Raw genomic sequence first — 20,035 nt, forward strand, 5'->3', positions numbered from 1 at the left:
GCCAGGCAGACTATGCTTTGGCCTCAGATGGCCGGCTGCCTGGCCTGGGCTTTTTCAGTCTGTAGGAGTGTTCTGTAAAGCAGAGGTAAGTCAACTAGCAGTGCAGATTTATGTATGCTGCTGCTGCATTTTTGGCTGCTGTTAAGATAAAGCCCCTAGTAGTAAAAATAATATGTAAATATATTTTTCAGAGTTTCCAAAGTGGAGAGAAGGGCAGAGGTTTTCAGGTTGCTAGCATTAACAGCCTGCCACCCTTTGGCTGCCCGAGAACAGACCTTGTAGGATGACTACAACAGCTGTAGTTCAATGGGAACATTATCTGTATTTTGGTGTAACCAAATATTATGTGTCCAAGTGCCCCCTTTCAACCCAGGACTGTTTTACTTTACTACCACTTTAAGCAAAAGGAGGCTGGGCTGCCTAGAGGTCTGACTCCACCTGTATGCAATTAGGGTGCAGGGTTTGAAGGACAGGCTGATGGGGCAGGTGGGAGGAAACTTGTGTTGGGAGCAGCTGCTCTGTCTCCAGGCAGCAGGTGCTCATTTTGCTCAGAGTGAGGTAGGACATTAGTACTTATGTGTGGTGCTAAGGAGGAGTTTTTCTGTAAGCAGTGAATTTGCTTTGTGTTTTTTGAGTTGTTTTGTTTTTTTCTTTCCCCCCACACTTTCTTCATAACGTCAGCAGGCAGGACATGGATACTGGGAGAAAAAAGGAGGTAAGCATATCAGGATTAGAGGGTAATCCTGAGTCCTTAGAGGTAGAATCTAGTCTTCAGATGAAAGAGATACAACGAGGTGAGGCTATCTCAGCTCACTCAGCAGGCAGAAAGGTGTTCAGATAAGGATTTTAGTTGTTTGCCACTTCTTTCTTTCTTTTTTTTTCTTTCTTTTGTTTTTTTTGGAGAGTAGTCTATATAAAATTAGCCCGGTCTGGGGTTAAATGCGCTTAGACAGCCCCAGAGCTGCTAGGAGTGCATCTTGCTGTTATCTGTACCCTAGTGCTATGGCTTCTGTCCCAGCCTGTGACCCAGGGCACAGATATGCATTCCTTAAGCGATGCTCTGTGTAAGTATGTGTTAGTTATACTCCTGGTTGTGAGGCCTAATGTGTTGGGAAGCAAATCAAATGAAAATGTTTTCAGCCTCAACAAAACCCCTAACATTCTTTTGATAATCTGGCATTATCTCTATTTGGCAGAAAAGAAGCAGAGGATGAAAAGAGAGCTGGTTACCCGGGCTGCTGCTGTGATGGGACTGTGCTAGAACTTTTCAGAAGGTTGGTTTCCACACTGCTGTTCTGGTTGTGCTGCTCACGTAGTTCCTTTGGAGACTACAGTAACTGTGTAAAATGGTGGTCTCTAAAATGGCTGATAAAATAAATTTTCTTACCTTGGGGGTGTTCAAATATCACTATGAGGTGACGGGATTGATACTTCACTGTTGCAGAGCTAAAATATGTCTCTTCAGTGTAACTCCATTATTCTTCATTTAAAAGATAAATATACCTTCACTGTCAGACCAGATATTCCCCTTTGTCAGCATTTCATGGCTCGCTTCCTGGATCCAGATAGATTGATGATAGCTGTTTAATATTCTTTCCTCTACAACTGGTGATTTGAGAGTTGCCAGCTCTCATGATGGTTGCTGGTTTTTTTTAAGTATCAGCTTCCTGAGGTATGTTTGCTGCACTGGAGTCCTGGCTTGCTTTCTGTTTCTCTCAAATAAGGAGGTGCAGAGAAAATTTTAAAAAGTGTATCTCGGTTTCTAATCCTGAGGCAACTTAATTCATGAGATTATCTTGGAAATTATATTTCCTCCTACTTGAAGAAGGAGCGGTGGGTTGTTTCATAGCTTTAGACCACAGTGTAGCAGAAATGTAGTCACAGCACAAACTGGTGATTGGGCACCTGCTAGGAAGGCAGGGCCAAAGCAGGGGAGCTCAGGTGCATGTAACATAATGCACCTCAGTGACCCAGACTTCATTTAAGGGTTGGCAGTGGAAGTGAGAGCATCTCTTGCCAGATATCCTTGCCTACCTGAGGCCTTCCGAAGGTAAGCAGCTCTTTTCCTTCATTTCTGTATTTCTGACTGTTGTATTTGGGCTTGTTCTCATTTGCTGTAGCCGAAGACTTTGCCATTCTGCTATTGTCACCCCATTATAGCATTACACAGAGAGAAAAAAGGAAGGGCTTGATTTCTGACCCTCAGCTCACTGAAGTGTGTGAATAGTGACATTTTCTACTGTGAATGCTTCAGATCACTTGACTGCAGTCACTGGTGATGACCAGAAAACCTGCTTGAAGGAATGGTTTGTGGTGGCCAATGCAAACCAGCACTTCATGCTCTGCCTTGCACATGTGATGAATGTTCCTTTATTGGCTCTAGGCTGTGAAGTTGTGAACAGTGGATGTGTTTAGATGGTTCATAACTAGACTTCAATGCTAATATGTCTGCACTAAATGCGGGGAGCTTCTAGGCTTTCAGTTGTGCTCTCTGGCTGCCTCTGGCTGTATTTCAGTCATTAAGAGCGAGTGGTGAGGTTAGTGCAAGCAGACCATGAGCACATTCAAATCAGTAGTCAGAGGGAGGCAGGTGTGTGTGGAGAGACAGCTGAAGCTGGTGCCTTCTCTTGAGATAACAGCTGTGGAATATTTTCAATGTAAGCAGTGTAATGAAGTAATTCCTAGTGGGTAGTGTGAGTTGTCTGCTTTGGAGCCTTGCTCATGTTCTAGTCTGACAAAGACATAGACTGAGATAGGCTGCCCACAGTGTCGAAAAGGATAGGAGCTCCTTGGCTGGCTTCTTGCTTGCTTGTTGAGAAAATGAGGGCCTAATGAAAGAAGCACATGGTACTGTTAGCTGGAGAAGTTTGAATCTGTTCATTTTAGTGCCTGAGTGTTTCTTTTTTTCCCCCTGGTTCAACTATAGGAATTTGTGCCTCTCATCCTTGAGCCCCAAAACTTATTTGTCTCAATTAATCTGTTCTCTCTAGTGAAACTGTAGTTCTGATGGTCTTGAGTCTTGCTCGCTGAGTGGTTTGATCAAGGCATCAAAGGAATCTCTCAAACTGAAAATGCAACTTTCCAGACATTTTTTTCCAACTTAGGTCAGAAGGGCCTTCTCTAGTACTTGGAATGCACCTCTGTGTTAACTGCTTTTTTTTTTTTTTTTTTTTTTTTTTTTTTTTTTAATTGGAAGTCCTTGTTAAGGCAATTAGGATGTATTTAAATGCTGGTGCTTTTGGTATCACAAAAGTGAACGTCTCATGCTGGTTGGCTACCTAGACAGATCACAGTGGAAAGCCTTATCTCAAAGGCTAGGATAAGTCTTGGTACTGCTATCCTTTTCAGAAGCAAAACAGCTACCAGTGGAGCATGGCTGGTACTAGCTGGTAATAAGTCTTATCAGATGTTTTTGTATAGTTCTTTGATGTGTTTCATGATATGTTCTTTAGAATATCTTAAGGTTGTGAAACTCAGAAGGCTGCACATAGTTTAAAAAGGATGGGAAACTGTTGGTGCTCTGCAAGTGCAGCCAGCATCCAGGGTGGACTAAAAGAAAAAGTTGAAATTTTTGAGGGAATACTATGGGTAATAATAACTTGCCTTCTCCTGCATCAAGGAGTTCTGGTACCTCTCAGGGTGACTTCTGCTTCACCTTCTGTGCTTTTTATATTATATAATATATTTTTATATATGTATTTGGGTGGTGCTTGTTATTCTTCCTGTTGACACGGGCTCTTGATCAGAACCTCATGCTAGCACTTACACTTACTATGCTTTACCCCCCCTGCCTTCTCAAGTCTATTTGCTATGACTTTTTCACTTTTGCTGCCTTGAGGCTTGGCTTCACCCATGGCATGACATTGTTTTGGTGTGCTGCTCTGGTCCTGTTTTGGGGATGGAGCTCTGTGTTGGCTGCACCGCAGCCTCTGTGGTTTTAGTGAGTCTCCAGGGTTTCTTAAAATGTTGTTGTTGATTTTTGTCTTTTATTTCCATTGCATTGCTAATGAAACAGTGTTGCTTCTATGGTAACTTTCAGCTGACCTTGAGTTGTAAGTACTTAGAAATTTATGTTCTACATAAATAAAATGGAAATTATTATTCTTATGATTATACTGTTCTTACACAGAACTTGCAGGCAATAACCATAATCTCAGGAGATGAAACAAACTCTCAGTACACGAGTGTGTGTATACAAACAACATCAAATCATGTTTTCTGTAATGTGATTGCTTCTTTTCATGTATTCCTATAACTGAACAAGCGTTAGAAAAATAATTGTTATTGACATACTAGAGAAGTGACACATTTAATTCCATTTTACAGGCTACCAACTTGTTCCACCAGATAGCATCAGTGTGTACTAGCGTTATTTACAATGTAATAGGTGCTGATTTGAGGATGTTTCTCCTTTTCAGAAATAGACTGGTAAAAAAGAATGTGTTGCAAAACATACTGCTTGGCTATGATGGGTTATGTTATAAGTCTGCTTAGAGGAGAGCCCTTGCATTTTAAAGCACCTTCAGTTTTTGGGGCAGTGTCTGTGATGCTCACCTCTTGTTACTTTTCTGTTGTAATATGTTCCTTGAAATTCTCATTTCCTCCCAGCAGCCCTGTGCAGCCCCAGGGGTGAGGGCAGTGAGGAGCAGGCACTGTGGCTGCTCAATGGGTGCCCTTTATTCTAGGAATGGAGAACTGGAGAGAATGCTTTTTCTTTTTTTTTCCTCCCACCCCATAGGAGCTGGAGCAGGGCTCTTTGTGGGGCAGCCTGCTGCCTCTTCTGCAATGGAGGGCAACAAATTGAAGGGAAGAAACTTCTGGAAGATGTAACGGTGGCTGTATGCCAAAAAAGATGGTCTGGATAGATCTATGAACATGGAGTTTAAAGAATCTGGCTTAAATTCAAGAGACAAATTGGTTCTGCTGCTTTATGCTTTGGGTAGAGTTCATGTAAATTATATCCAGCCTAATATACAAGTTATACATACAGATGCCTGTCTTTCCACTGGAAACACTGTGAGGATGGAAACTCCACGTGAGGATGAAGGAAGAAAATCAATTCTCCGCCTCTGTTGAGGAGATGACAAAACTATTACTGTTCAAACTGAGCAGTGCAGACGACTGAAGCATAAAATTCTTTAGATTCTGAGGATGTGTCTCTTTAGAGAGCTTTGGTGCAGTCCCCCACTGCTTCCTCATGAGAAATCTCATCACCATAAACGCTGTTTGTGTTTTTATATGAGGACTTAGCTTCTCCCAGGCTCTCATAAACTGATGGCGAGTCACTACTAATTATTCCTTCACAATACTAACATTAAAAAGCTCCACTGTGAAGTGAAGGTTATTTAAAGGCTTACACGTTTTATAGGAATTCTGTCACTGCTATATATGTGCACGTAACACTTTTAATTTTCTAAGGCAAATCTTGAGGTTTTATTAGGCCTTAAATAATAAGCATGTTGATAGCTTAATTGCTAGCACAGAACATATAGATAATGCTGTATTTTTAGCAAGTGTGTTGAGTGTTGTGGCTACAATGGGACTTGATGTGACAGGGCTGAAACTTTCTCCCTCAGCAGAGAACAGCCGTCATGTCCTTGCTGCTAAAATCTCTTTGCATTCTCAGATATCGTGAATTCTGTATGACTCAGGGTTTTCTCATCCAATTAAAAGCTTCCAGCTTATGTGTTTTCTGACATTATTTCTTTGTTCATCAGTGATAACTGACCACATAATTGGCAATTTGGGAGATGATGTGAATAGTATATGCAAGTTGCAGGACTTGTTCCATGAACTGTTCTTGCAAGCAGGGCACTGAGATGGCAGCCGGGTCTCCAGCTGCTGTCCTGTTCCTGTCTGGAAAGAAGGCTGTTTCACTGCTGACTGCTTTACTGATAAACATTTGTATGAATAATTCCCAGCTTACCTTTTTCTGGACCATTTTTGAAAGTTCTCATCAGTTGCCACAGACTTCTCAGCTAGAGCAAATTATTGGCTTGTTTATGCTAGAGGAGACAAAGCTGTCTGGTGGGGAGGAAAACATGGTGATAACTTTCCATCCCTGCCTCTTCCCTTCCGTTGCTGATGCTATTTGTGCCTATCAAACAAAGCCAACAAAGCTGATTTGGAGCAAGCTGTGAGATCACTTTCTTCTTCACCAAATAACTTGGTGGAGCTGAAGAGCTGTATGGCAGTCAGCCTGGTGCAGCAGAATCCTGTGTCCCCTTAGGTATTTCTGCAGGCACTTATTAAGATGAAAACAGACTTGGTGGGTCATGTCACAGCCCAGATCGGTCTGGTCCGGTTTCTGGCAGCAGTAGTAGTGACTTTCTAACAGAATGTAAGTGGGTGGCAAGGATGTTTGGGTACTTCAGCAGTCTGCTCTCAATACTCAGCCCAGGATTTGTTTATCTGTGTTTTGTAGGCTATTTTGATAGGCTTTTTTAAACTTATATCAGCTTGTGTGTTCACTTCTGAAAACACAAACACGCTCACTCTCTGTAGCATCCCTGAGGCAGCAAGTTCCACAGGCTGCCTATAGGCAGTATGAAGCAACACCTTTGTTAGTTTTCAGCCTGCCCTCTCACCATCTAAGCCACTGTCCTTGTTCTCCCTGTATTACAGTAGGCACTGAGTAGTTGTTCCTTGCTGTCCTTCTCCACAGTGTGCAGCTTCCGTAATATTTCCCCCTCAGCCACCCGTTCCCAGAGCGTATGTAATTGTGCATTGTGCAGGAGTCATTTGATTCCTTTAGCTATCGTTACAGGCCTTGGCACCTTTTCTGTCATACCCTTTGTGAAAGGAAGCTTGTAGTTCAACATGACACTTGAGATGTAGGTGTTCCATTGAGTTACAGGATAGCATACAGACAACTTCTTTTTCTAATAATTTCTAGTATTGTTTGCTTCCCTGCCTTCCACTGCTACTGGGCATTCTTTTCACTGAATTACCTTTGTATCTTCAATATCTCTTCCTCAAGTGACAATCGGTGCTTCAGACGTTATTGCAAATATAATATGGTGTCTTTCCTATCTCAGGTGTGCTGAGGCTGAATTTCATACATGTTGAGAAGCCCATAGCTAAGTGGATTTTCAATGTTTCCTATCCTGAGGTAAAGCAGTGATGACAGTTTAAGTTTTGTGATTTCCCCAAATATGTAACTTCATTATCTGGAAATGCATTTTCATTTTTTAATGTGCAAGTGCTTGGACTGTTGGGCTGGGACTGTATGCAGCTTCTCATATGATTTTCTGGTGGCTTTGCCCACTGAAGCCAGGGCAAAATCACTGAGTAAGGAGTGGCTTTTTGTAGGTTTTGCTCTGGAACTGTTGAGAGATCAAATTAGTCTTGTGGTCACTGAGAAGGAGGAAACGGGGCCTCCCAGAGAAAAGTTAAATGTGTGCATTTGTGCCCCTTTAGATTTTAGGTGATCTGGCCTTTGCTTATGGATCAAGCATAGAAGAATATTTGGTGAAATTCACCTGTTCCAGAATTTGCTGTTTTTCAGGTAATGGAAAACTCCATCCTTTTTTTCTTTACATACTCTGCTTGTTTTGATTCCAGGGGCACGTGGTGCATTCATGTGCACACGTAAACAAAGGGTGCAGTCTTTTGTTTCCCCTTCTCTCTTGATGTGACCTTTGAATGTGTCCCTTGATCCTTCTCAGTTCTACGGCTCCTAGTTTTGAAGACTCCTCTAATTCAAGGTGAGGAAGGCTGTTTTCACAGCATGTACTGCGTGTTCTTCAGCTTCTCCTGTGGTCTCTTTAGAGCTGTCTCTTCCTGAAGGACTTCCTTGAACTCTTTTTATCTCCTGTCTGCTCAGTGAGTTGCTGCTGTTGGTAAGCAAACTTGCACAAATTTCTAACCTTCAAGACAGGACAAAATTGGAAATTTATGTAAGACTCCAGGCTTTTCAAAGCTCTGCTTGGAAATGAGGGGATGTGTTTTCTGATTTGGATATTTCTTTCAACTTATAGGAGCAGTAAAGAAAATTGTGCAAACTTAAGCAGGCTTTAAAGATGTTCAATGTATTATTGTCTTTGTTGAGTGCTGGATCTGCTTCATGGGATATCTTCTTTGCAGGAGTTTGAATGGGTTAAGTTCCATTTCACTTTTCCATAACTGGTGGTGGTTGACTTTTGGATACCTGAGGTTCCCCTGCCTGCTTTCCATCTGCTGCTCTGGAACTGGTCCGGCTGTATCTGACAGCCTTGTACAAATGTGCTGGGTAGCCTATGGACCCAGTACCAATCTAAGTAATGAGTGTCTGTGCATTCCAGTTGAATACTCAAGTTCTTGCTGTATTTGTTTATTTTTTGAAAAACAAACAAATTCTGCTGCTACTGTCCTCCCTGTTCTGAACAACAGAACATTACTATGCATAGGATCTTGTTTGCGGGGGAAAAAAGTGTCCCTGTGAACTGCTGTCTTCTGTTGGAGCCATAAACCCATTTCTGTGCAAATCAGCTTATTGCTGCTGTGCCAGCTCTGACCAAACAACAAAAGATTACTAAATGATAGAAAAAGTTCTAGTGAATTCCTGCACCTCTCTTTGCTGTGCTCCCAGCTTTCCTAGTGCTAAGCATTAAGATCCAGCTGTGGGTCCAGTGGCTCTAACCTTCTTTGATCACTGTTTTGTAGAAGATGTGGAGCAGTGAATCATAAGGAAGAGAAATAAGTCCTATGTTCATGAATATTATGTTTTTTGGGGAGTGTAAGTATGCCTGTGCCTGCAGTCAAATCTAGGGGGCCAAGGAGTCTGTGACTCCTGGCTGACTGAAATGTAAATCTTGGCATCTGGAAAACTGAGATCTAGATAGAGCCCTAGAGACCTATTGGTGCAGGATTCAAAGCACTTGGGTGCTGTAGGGAAGGGAGAGAAATATTGTTGTTGATTGACAATGGTAAAGGTAGAAATGCTGTAGTAATAATTTTACAAAAAACTGAAATGATACCTTTAGTATTTCCTGAGACAAAATAGTTCAAAGCTTTGTCTTCCAGCATTCTTATTCTGCTGGCAGGGCAGTGAAGACAGCAAAGTAAATCCATCTGCTTAGAACTTGTAATGAGTAAGCAGGTTTAAAATAGATGGGGTGACCACTCACTGGTTTGCTATCATGTGTGCTTTAATTTTCAATAAGAGCATGGCTGCCTCTTAACATCTTTGTTGCATATTGACAGGATCCTTTGGTATGTTTCTGTTGGCTTAACCTCCTGTGGCAGACACCGCCTCTATCCGTGTGCTAGCAGTATATACTGTGTGTATTTCACTCCTGTGCTTACGTACTGCTATGCTTGGGCAGTATATTTAGCAAACTGTGTAGTCAAATGATTATGTTAGAATGAACGGTTGATGTCTGGTACACAAATAATTATGACACTAAACTTACTATGTATGAGCTGGAGCCATAGCTGATTTCAGTGACAGATGGAAAACTCCACTGAACCTTTTATTGGCCATATGCCATTTCTGACTGTTGGCCAACAACAAGATTTGTTGCTAATATATAATGATTTAAACAGTAAAAAGAGCAGCTGCACTTTGATTTTCAGTGTCTTTACTACAGGTTTTCCTGGAGCTTTTGAATATCTGCTGCTGCTTTCTAATGCAAAGCTGTCACTTCTGGTCTGTGAGAAGAGACTTTATCTTCCCAGCACTATCTGGGGTAGAATTTTATATTTTGATACTTATAACTAAAGCTCTCCTCTGCCTTTTATTGCATTATTAAGTTGACAGAATAAAGATCTTCCTGTAACATGGGGATAGTAATGGTTTGTAAGGAGCTGACTCTGTGCAGTACCACAACAGAGTTGTGTGTGTGGTTTTGGTTTCTTTTTTTTTTTTTTTCCCCTTGCTGTCAGTAGTCTTTTATTTTTATGACCTGCCTGAGGACTGGGAAACCAGTATTCCTCCAGCTGTTTGGAGAAGGCAACTTCCAAAACATAGTTCATTGAGAGGAACTGCATGTGTTCTTCATCATAGTATCAGGACAGTGTTTGGAAATGTGAGTATGTGAATATAAACTGCAATCATTATCTATGCAGAACATGTCACTGTTGCTGGCAGAGCAGAAGACTTGTTCCCACGTGATGCTTTGACCTTCCTCCCTCCTGAAAAGGATTTTGCTGCTGTCCTTTGTCGATATGTGCACTCCAGTACTCATCCAGAGAAAAATGAGTTTGGAATCTGGAGGGCAGAACTATTCTGGCCTCATGCCCAAAACAAAAGAGCATGATATGGGAGGTGCACAAGGGAGCACTTTCTGGTGAAACTTGTTTTTCTTCCCTGTATATATTTACGAATATTTCATATTATTACAAAAAAAAAAAAAGTATTATGCAAGCTTGCATGCAAAGAAAACAGGCCAAGCATTTGACTGTCCTGGACAATTTGCACCACATTAAGAAGCCCTCTTAAGGTCTTTAGGATGTTTGACTGATACTGTTGATCCAACAGTAGCCTTGCTCCTGTGCCAGGGGAGGTGTGAAGCGGTCCTTGCATAAAGTTTTCCATTGCAGAAGGCAAGCATACAGGAAAGCAAACAGTTAATACCCATTGTACCTCTTAGGAAATGGGTAACAAATTGTGTGGATGGTGGATGCTGCTCTCCCGTTTCTGTGCCAGCTGCTTTGGAGAGATACAAGGAGTCAACTGAGGGGCTAGAACCACAATTTGGTTCCTGACCAGCTCATTGGACATGCTGTGGGATGCACTGGCTTGTGCAGCTCAAATCTGATGCAAAGGCAGTATTTTTAAGCCACGTTAACTGGCTCTGGCTGATTCCTCTCTGCTTTGTTGGACTGTCGCTGGGTCTTGGACTAGGGCTGGACTGTAGCATGGTTGTTAATACACCACTATGAAGCTATCTGTACTGTTGATATGCTCATGCATTGTGTCAGAGACCTCCCTTCCCATCTGCCTAGGTGCGCTGCTCAGCAGTTGGTCCCAGTTGAGGAAGCCAAGTGATCAATCCGTGGAAAACTGAAAGCACTCATTTATTTCTTAATCTGAAAATAAATTGCATGCAAAGTAACTGAAGGTTTGCTGTGGCCTCATTGTGTCTTTCACTGTTCCAGGTGCTGGTTGCATGCTAGTTCACTCCAGCTCTTACAGTTGGTTTAGCTGCTGACCACAGCATGCTCTGAAAGTGTTGGCCCTGCTCGTCTTTTCCTGTAATAGATGGGTGTTTTGTTATGTTTATTTATCTCATGTCTCTTCTTTTAGCTTTGGAAAAGCAGCAGTGTAACTTCTCCGGCTGCAGGCAAGTTGTTTCTTCACAGCCAGTAACCTGTCTGCTGAAGTTTGAATGTTTGCTGGGATACTTCTTATTTAGGTCATAGTTTTTCTCTCCTGTCAGATTCCTCCTTTGATCTTAGCTGTAGCAAGCTGTCTGTCTCCGCAATCAAACAGAACTATGCAAAGTATGGGTGAAGTGATACAGGCATTTCTCACTTCATTACATCTTGCAGAACATGGTACTCTATTTGTATTGGAGTTGAGAAAGAAAAGATCTAATTGAGGAGTCTATAGCTGACTGTCAATCTGCAGTAGTACTTAGTAGTATCCAGTGACAATTTTCCCTGTTATGTGGATGTTCTTAATATATTATTTGAGCTGCGAACTCTTTCAAAATGTCCTGTTCTTGTTTTTTCTTTCCTAACTGGAGCATGGTACCTGGTGTATTTGTGCAGCGCAGGTCAGCTGCCTCCTTTTCTGTTTTTACACACTTTTAATACCACCTTTGCCTGCATGTTGTGATGAGTCGAGCGGAGTCTGATGCATGCATAGAACAGCTGCTCCTTTCCTTGCAGTCTATTTTTTTTTTTTTGTTTTCCTTTTTTTTCTCTGAGGATTGAAAGGCTCTCATCCAGGTGCTAGTGGTTAAGTACAAACTGTTGATTGTAGAGCACTTGTGCTCCTTATGTTGTATAGTTCCCTAAAGCCCATTAATGTCACTGATGACAACATCATCTGCCCTCTTTCCAATGCTTGCTGGCATTAAAGTTTGTTGGTCTGGAAACTAGTTTAATGAGTAGTATCCTTTGGTAGAAGGAAATGTAGAACGGCTTTTTCAGTGTTTAAAGCTTACAACTATTTTTAAATAAGTTATGTCTGCATAGATCACCCAAAACTAAATGGAAAAAAGGGATGCTTTAAAAGCTGTTGGAGAATGCTTTCTCCACCCCACCACCCCAAGTCATTGTCATGTACTCCCCACTGGTGCTTATGAACAGCTGTGTATGCAGTCATAAGAAAGAATGACATAACTGAAGGTGATTATGGAAGTAATTATGTTCTGTTTTTTTTCCCTTCAATTTGTTCTTGCTTCATGCTGGGGTGGGAGGAAATTGAAATTAACTCTGACAGGTACGTGGTGGATAATGTCCAGGTGTGGCTTGCAGTATCTCCTTGTGATGCTCCATAATGAGACCAGTGACTTCTGAATTCATGGTAAGGTGCCAATGAGCACTGCAGAATGAGCAAGTGAAAACATGATAGGGACAGTGATGACTCTTGAGATAATATATCAAATAATCAAAGTACTTTGACTGATCCTGCTTTGTAACAACTGGTTATTAGTTTTCTTAAAGGCCCAAGGTTATTCTGCTGTTATCTTTTCCAACCTAGCAAGGTCTCAGTGCAATGGGCATGACCAATGTTTGGCTGAATATTGTAGCTGCAATTTGTTTAGCTGATGTTCATGCAGACTGTGAGTGTTTGGATTTTCAGCTAGATGCTATGATTGTTTTTAAAATCCAGTGCTGAGAATAGAGACTTGAGGCAGGTAAAGCAACAGCATGTGGTTAATGTTTGTGTAACTGCAATTAGTGAGGTTTTCCTTTCATAAGAAGGAAAGAGCTTCCTATACTGAAGACTTGTGATGACTTTGTGGAGGGCAAAAAAGGGCAATCCATTGTGATTTTTAGGTTTTGTGCTCTTCACTTGGTAGTTCATGGTGGGAAGTGAGTCTCTCAAACTGCACTGCCTAGTAGCTCTTGGATTTTTGCTCCAAGCACACGTATTATGTCGTCTTGTTTGTTCCTGAGCTGATCTGCTTTCTCCTTGCCTTTTGGCAGCTTACCCGACTGTTTTATGTGTTTTTGTTATGCAACTGTTACACAGACATGCTATGTAAGCCTGTATGTGTGTGTGCAGATGGATTCTTCACAGCTACCTGGAGACAGGGCTGCACAAAGCACAGACAGCAGTGTGACAAATACACCATGGCTGGATGGGACTCGGGGAGTAATTAGCTGGCTCTGCTCATGCCATGCTGGAAGTGTGTAGTGATTCCTTCCCATGTTTGTGACCTTTAAAATGAAGACACTGTCACCTTTCTCTAAAGAGGCTAAAAAAACCAAACCATAAAGATGGTAAGGTCCAGAGATAGGTGTTACTTACAGCTCTTGCTTAGTCTGTACAAGGCAACCAAAGCAGGAACAAATGATCAAGCATTTTCTGATGGCTTTGACAGGAGATGGCATCTATTGAAGTCCAGGTGGATTTATTAGTGGATTAAACCTGACTCAATAAAGTATGCTGCCTCATTCTGTGCTCCCTACTGGAGCATATACAAGAACAGAGGGTAACTGATATATTTTGTAACAATTTTAGGGGGTAATAGTTCTTATTTCTATACAAATATTGATAATGGACTCACACACGTGTAAGTTTTTATATAGATAGAATGCTTATAGTTAATCAAGATTATCAGAGGATTAGATTCATATATTTAAAAACCTTACTTTGGTTTACTTCTGCAAGGAGTTTGATACGCTATATAATTAAAACATTCAATGAGAGAAAATTTTACCATCTAAATCCTGTCATTGTTTTCTTTCTAATCTCAGAGCTGCCACTTTAGATCCAGATGCTGCATCCAGCTGCAGACAAGTCTCAGGTGTGGAGTGGTTATTAATTAGCAGTTGTGCTTGTAGATATTCAGTTTTTTAATGTAGTACGAAAGCTAGTGTTAAACCACACTGGCTTAATACAGGTAGGGGTTGGATTTTTTTTTTTTTTTTTTTGCAGGGGAGTGGAGAAAGGATTTTGGGGATGTTTGGATAATAACACAAGCTGACTGCTGTGGGAATACTGCTATCATCTGTTGCATTGCACTTTGCATCACTGGTGTATGTCAGACTGATGTTATGAGAACATCTACCTTTAGTGAAAGTGATGGGTCCCGTGTGTTTGCAGCAGAAAGAATTGTGTTCTCCCATCAAGTTCTGGGAAGACATAATCTACTTCGTTAATAAAATGCTTGAGTTTCTGTGTCACTGTGCATCTAGCCATCTTCCTGTGTATAGATAATGCTTATTGCCGTAATACTTTTTCAAAGCAAAGTAATTGTAGCCAGATAGTCTTAAATATGTTGCTCTCGTTATCAGCTTGTATGAATAGACAGTAAAATTATACATGTAGAATAGTTGACATTCTTCTGGGGTTTGGTTGCTTGAGGGGCGTCTCTACCAATGCATACCCAAGTACGTAGTGAGGATATTGGGGAATTTAAGAGTTCCAGAGAGCAAATGAGACGCAACTAATGTTCACCTTCTGTTGCTAACGACGCTTTAGGACACCAAAATGAATGGTAGAAATGAAAACAAAACAGCATTGATTTCCCAACAACGTTGGTTAAATAAATCAGAACTAGTATGTGCTTAAGGCTTCCTATGTATATTTATTTTGCATGGTATTTTGAAACACTTTCCTCTGCTGTCTTTGAAAGCACTGGTTATTTATTAGAGTTATATGGTTGTATGCCTTGCAATAATTTGGCTAAGAACTATTAGTATTCAGGCAGCTATCAATATCTTAAGAGAAACTGTATTAAGCAAAAACAAACTGTAGCTAAATAGTATCTAAACACAGACAGCTACTTGGGATGATGACACTTTGTCTGTCTTAATTTGTTGGCTATAGAAATGAATTATTAGCAAAATACAGCTTGGTGACATCTTATACATTGTGAGCCACAGATTCTTCTCAGTCCACATATGCAGCCTGTATTATAGCCAAATTAGATGCATTTATAATTCATTACCTCCCTCTCCTCTTTCTCTCTCACATTCTTACTTGGTATTCTGTACAATCTGTATTTGTAAGTTGGATGGACTAACACCAGTGCTTCATTAATTACATGTCTGGGCAAGTGTTGCTCGCTATCTCTGTATGGATTCCTTACAGATGTAAGTGGCTAAGGACTGATTGAGCACACGTGGCAGAAATGTCAACGCCGGTACAGTTACCTAAAATGTGACTGTAGTTTGTAGAAATGGTGGAGCTTTACTTTTGGGGAAAAAAGGTATTCAGTCTTTGATGTGGATGACTAAGTGCTGTGAATTCCTGGTTGGTCAGGGCAGTGGATGTATGCCAGCATGTGTCTGATACCCTTTCTGGGTCCTACAGGTCATTCATTTTTAAGGCAGAAGCAGTCAGTAGAATTGGTAAGTAGTACTTCTGTTTGCATTTCTTTTCTGTTGTAACGTGAACTGTAATAGTTGAGTGGCTGTTGATATCTTTAAATCTATTAAAATCACTGTGTGTTCAGAGTCTTGCTTTGAAAAGTGCAGCCCTGGCGTGTTACATATTACAGGGTTGTGTTTCTCAGTTTCTTTTGTCTGCATAATGTGCATTTTATCTAAATATTTATGCTAGACATATGGACTATTTCTTTTGTGAAGTTGAACTAAAGGGCAAAATGACAGTAGTCCATGCATTCGAAGGGTAACTGTGTACATTTGGGGAAGCTCTCACTTTGGTACAGGGTCTTACCCAAATTTAAAAATGCTCTGTGGCCAGGCAGACTTGAGTACCCACGCAGGGGAAAGCAGCTCTAAAGCTTTTGTGCTATGTGTTTTTCCATATTATTTATTACCTTTAACTTGAGAATCTGTGCATGCTTGGTGTTGAGCTTAGTAACTAGTGATATAAATGCTGGTCTGTTTTCACTTGCACGTTTGAAGTTGTCTCTCTAAAATGCTACAATACTGAGTGCTATAAATATGTGGTAATTTACTTAGAAACACTGATAGTGTTCTGTTGTTCAGAAATGCCATCTGGATCTGCAATGTTTCATAAACATATTTTTTGCAAATAATCTCTAATGTTCTACTAGGAAAAATGTTTGGTGGGAGAAAGCAATTCAGAACTGGATGGAAAGATTGACATATATTTTTCTATCTAGTGTTCCTTGTAGAATTAGAGCATAAATATCCTTTTTCCTGTTGTGTGATGTTTTCTTTCCAAGTTCTTGATGTACTACTGATCTCATATATCTCTCAAATCTGAATAGGCTTCAGGGGGCACGAATGAAATGAGAGAATGAAAGTAGGGGGAGGAAAAAAGGAAAGACATTGGCTATCAGTGGCTAAGCAGTCTGAGGAACTATTTGTTCTTACTGCTCAGTGTCTGTTTCTGAAACCAGCTGACATGGCATTAGCCCCTACAACCAGTGCTACTGGAGTTGGTTTCAAGCTATGTGAGCTCAGATGTCAACAGTGAAATTACAGTCCTAGAGCTTGGGATGATTCATCTGATATCTGAATTAACAGCTGTGCCTTATCTTTTTCTTTTTTCTTCATTCCTTCTCTACAGAAATATTGGGTCTATTCAGGCCTAAATTTGATTTCACTTTGGTTCTGAGTTGTACTACAGGCTGGTTTTTTTATAGACTTTAAAACAGGCCTTTATCCTGCAATGTGATGCAGAGGAGTTGATGGCTGTGCTCATGCAGAGCTCTGCAAAGAACTCTGGAGCTGTATGCTGCACTACCAGGTCTGTATTTTGGGTGTTCCTTAAGCACCCTCAGATTAATTTTCTATTAGGATTTCCTGCATATGTTTCTGTTTTTGACTTTAATGTTTATAAACTGTCCCACGTCAGAGAGAGAGATTTATCTTTATGTAAGAGTATATATTGTGTATGCATGTAAAGAAAATGGCTTTTATTTGATGGATGGATTTGCTGCAGGCTGCCACATTCTGCAGGCCACCTTACTGGCAGTGGATTTTGCTCAGTTTATAACATAGTAGACTGCGCAATAATGTTGTCTGCAGTTCTACCAGCAACAGGAAAAGTATTAGAAGCACTGATTTCAATTTTACTAATTGTTGTGCTGTGAGCAGTTGCTTGCTGAGATAATGTCTTAGTGGATTCGACTGGTGTGCTATCAGTTGCTGAGGTGTTATGTAATTAGTGATAGCGAAGCTGAGTATATCAGACTTATGCCAGGCTGTCAGCTGCTCTGTGGAAATGAATTCAGATAGACGGGGGAAAACTTTCCAGAAGGGTGTGGAAAATAAAGATGGAAGTGGTCCAGATGTCCCCCTCAGCAAACCTCTTCCATGTCTAAGAAGGCAGCCGTGGAAGATGTCTAATCCTTCTGACAGCAGATCTGTTTAACGCTGCTCCTCAGAGTGCCTGGATTTATTCTTCTGCTGTGGCCTGCATTGCCCACTTCTGAGTCTTCAATCCTATTGCTGAACTTGCACAAGGCTCCAGCTCTGACTTCTGAACAAACAGCTGCAGCAGTCCATGATGTCATTGCCCTTCAGTGGTTTGCTACTGTCCTGCTGTTAGAGGCTGCATTTCTACAACAGAGCTGGTGTTAGGAGTGCAAGCTCTATACTTCACAGTCCTGCACCTTAGAGCAAATCTGCTTTTAGATCAAACAAACTTATGTCACTGTTTCAGCATGGTTGTGGTGTTCAGTGGGCTGTATTGTCATGACAGAGGGTTGGAGAAATTAGGTCTACCTCAAAGCACCCACACCAGACCAGGCAGATGATGCCTTGTGGCTGTAGAGCTGTTGAGAAGCAGCATCACTATCACAGAAAGGTACCTGGGAGGCACTAGGAATACCTTCTGGCACTGTTTCTGGTACTTGCAAGTCATCTAGTGTTCTGGGTACCCAAAGAAGGCATGACTGCATTGCAGTCACATTCTGTTTCTTTTTGCATGATATTCAAAAGATGCTTACTGAAATGTGAAACTGATGAAATCCTGGCTTCGCAGCAGCCTAAGTTAGCAATAATCTCAGTCCCCATCCTGTGTGTATGCTGCATGGTCCCTTGGCTTCTCTTACCCAGCAGGATTTGAGATTTGCAAGAATTGTGTTCTTGGGCCTTGAGAAAGCAGGATTCCTACTGGTTTCAATACCTTGCTCATTCATTAAAATGGGGATCTGGCAGGGAGATTTGAAGGGTGGTGGGATGTGTACATGTGTCTGTGATTAAAACAGTCTGTGTTCTGGAAGTTGCCCAGCAAACAGGCCAGGATCTAGTTAGTTTTGTGGTTTTCCTCCTACAGTCAGTCTTCCCCCTTCAACAGCAGTCTCCTAACATTGTGCAATAGGCTGAATCCTGGAATAGCACAACTCAAACCACAGCAGATGGATGAAGGTAGGGTTGTGCAGTGTTATTTGTTCAAGACTGGCACCTTTGACAATGCTTTCCGGAGAGTTTCATAATTCAAATCAGTTACTCAAAGCAAGGGCTGCTTACCCATGGGCTGTGTGTGGTCTACCAGAGTAATTAATCTGGCCAGCTTCCCAGGAGAACTTGGAACAGATTTGTAGGCAGAAGTGGTTCTTTAACTGCGATAGCTTGTTCCTGGCTATCTCCTTTTTGCTGTCCTTTCCCTTCTGATGTTAGTGTGTGTGAACTATATATTCCTTTGTGACTTGGGTGGTAGGGGGTGGCCAAAGAATGTGGCCCTGCATTTAATTAGTGATCTGTAATTGCCAGCTCATGTGCCCTGAAGTCTGGGTCACAAATCTCTAATGCTTGCTCTCTTAACCAGGCTGATTTTGTTGTTTTTTTTTTTTTTTTATTCCCACATCTGGCTGAAGTTATCCCTCCTTCCAGTCTCAGCTTAAATCGCTGGCTACCAGAATCTTGGACATCTAGGAGTCAGCATCTCCTCTGTTTTCTGGATACTTAAGGCTGCGACCCTGGAGCTGGCAGGTTCCTCTGGGCAGGCTCTGCAGAGTACAGATCCCTTGCTTGGATCCGTACCATGTCCTGTGGTCTCCCTCCCTATGTGCAGGCAAGCTTTGCTCATTTCCCCCGGATGTCTTTTCACTAGCTTGTCTGCTAGTCTTAAACTGTTTGACTCTTTCCAATCTAGTTAATCACTTACTCAGAATTAAAGTGGTTGTGATGTGATTGAGTTCCTTTCACAGGTAAATTAGTTCTCAGAGTGTTTGCAGAGGGGCTTTCTTTAACGATTCTATTTCAAAAGCTAATTCGGGTTAATATTCTCTTGCAGGTGTCATTCTTTCTTCCTGTACTGTGTACTTGCACAGTGTTTTAGTTCTTGCAGTGTGGTGAAAAAAACTGAAATCACAAACCTTAGCCTAGGAAAGCAAAAGTGACTTAAGAGTTCAGAGAAAATGGTTTTGGTAACCTTATATTCACCTCCTGATATTGGATAAATTGCATGTCTTTGGACCCATCTGGCACTGCAGGGGAATAATATCCTTTATGACAAAGACATTTTACTTAAGGCTTTCTTCCAGCTCGGTCCTGGAGAAGGAAATTGATTTAGCCTGTGATGCTAGAAAGCAAAATCAAGAAGCGCTGATACAGAGGGCGATCTGTGCTGTGACACCTTCTGTGCATTGAAGCTAGTAACAAGATCCTTCCCTATTGCAATCATCTTCCCTTCACTTCTGTTATTCCCTTCTTCCTCAAGCACATGCGAAATCACATGTGCTGTGCTGACAGCACTATAACTGTTCTCCTGTAATCAAAGAGCTCCTCATATGAACTCTTCTGGTCTTGCTGCAAATGTCGACTCATGGGGGACAAAACACTGGACTTGTTCAATTCCATGAAGAAGCCTTTTACTTGTAGAAGTTTATGATGGGAGCATTTGGGAACAGTATCCTAAGGGGAAGCATTTTTTAGCATCTGTTGATGCTAATCTGACTTGCTTGTTTAGATGGAAGCAGTTTACAGAGGTGGTATTTCTAACCCAAAGGACATGGACTGGTGGGAAGGGCAAGTTTGATAACCCCATGCCTCA

The sequence above is a fragment of the Centrocercus urophasianus genome, unplaced genomic scaffold (genome assembly GCF_019232065.1).
Source record: "Centrocercus urophasianus isolate 14NV4802_14NV808 unplaced genomic scaffold, USGS_Curo_1.0 seq_23, whole genome shotgun sequence".
NCBI classification, from domain to species: domain Eukaryota; kingdom Metazoa; phylum Chordata; class Aves; order Galliformes; family Phasianidae; genus Centrocercus; species Centrocercus urophasianus.